The sequence below is a fragment of the Lagopus leucura genome, unplaced genomic scaffold (assembly GCF_019238085.1).
Source record: "Lagopus leucura isolate 7727_CA_CO unplaced genomic scaffold, USGS_WTPT01 Super-Scaffold_100159, whole genome shotgun sequence".
In the NCBI taxonomy this organism is placed as follows: Eukaryota; Metazoa; Chordata; class Aves; order Galliformes; family Phasianidae; genus Lagopus; species Lagopus leucura.
The window spans coordinates 29,811,991-29,813,008 of record NW_024962335.1 but is presented as its reverse complement, the minus strand read 5'-3'; the positions used below and the strand labels follow the sequence as shown (position 1 = coordinate 29,813,008).

The 1,018-nt window shown below is 30.6% G+C and overlaps 1 protein-coding gene across 3 annotated transcripts in view; it reads left to right on the top strand.

Moving 5' to 3' along the window:
* ITPR2 (inositol 1,4,5-trisphosphate receptor type 2) overlaps positions 1-1,018 on the top strand; it is a 266,121-nt gene that overhangs the window by 109,704 nt on the left and 155,399 nt on the right. The gene's annotated exons all lie outside the window — the stretch shown is intronic.

Below are 1,018 nucleotides of genomic sequence, written 5' to 3'. Positions count from 1 at the left end.
AAACAGCTCCTATTACCAGGTTAGCAAGGATTTGAGTAGCTTACCATGTTTTCATAAAGGAAGGAAAAGGCTAATTGACAAATACACAAAAAAGATATAGAGAACCTGGAATATGAATATCTGTGGGTGAGCAACATTCGTAAATTCTGCTAAATAACAAGGTTTTACTAAGCAGTGAGAAGAAGATGAAAATTTTGTATTACAAGGTAGTGAATGTTTGCCTGCAAGTAGTGATTTTTTGTTTTCAGTGTTCCTATCAGTTTTCCTATCTGCCATGTGATTGTATTCCTTTAAATAAATAACATTTTTTAATGTTGCCTATCGGTTAATTGTGAAGATTATTGTATTTTTTGGTATATCATCTTCATTAACAATCTTGGGAGAGCAAAAAGTATTATGAAGAAAGGAAATGTGTAGATCATGGTAAATAAAGAACTAGAAATAACAGTGAAAAGCAGGAACAGACGATTTAAGCAGTACAAGAAAACTAAAGTGCGATTAATCTTAGTGAGATGCAGCTGCTCAGAGAGTGGGAATATCTAAGCCTGAATGGTTCATGAGCTATTCAAACAAGTTTGTTTTTTTTTTAACTGGACTAATGGTGTTAAAGATCTAGTATTTTTCACTGGTTATGATGATGATCATTAAGTTGCTGGCCATTCTGACATTTCTTTGGATCTCCTGATTCCTTGGCATACCACTATTTTTCTCCTTTGTTTTCTTTTTCTTAGAACTATGTTGATAGATTAAGCTATTTCAAATTATATTGTTTCAATATCATGAAGATCATCGTCATGGCATCGGAGCTTACTCTGGAGCTTACTCTCTTGAGAGCTCAAGGCCTTGTGAATTATGTACTTGCACTGAAAAAGTTTTGCAGTGTGTTAAGGAAGGATGGAAAATGATCCATTATTATGAATTATGAATATTATATTATGAATTATTAATATAACATATATAATATAATATTAATATAATATAATATAAAATATTATATACATTATATTATATTATATTA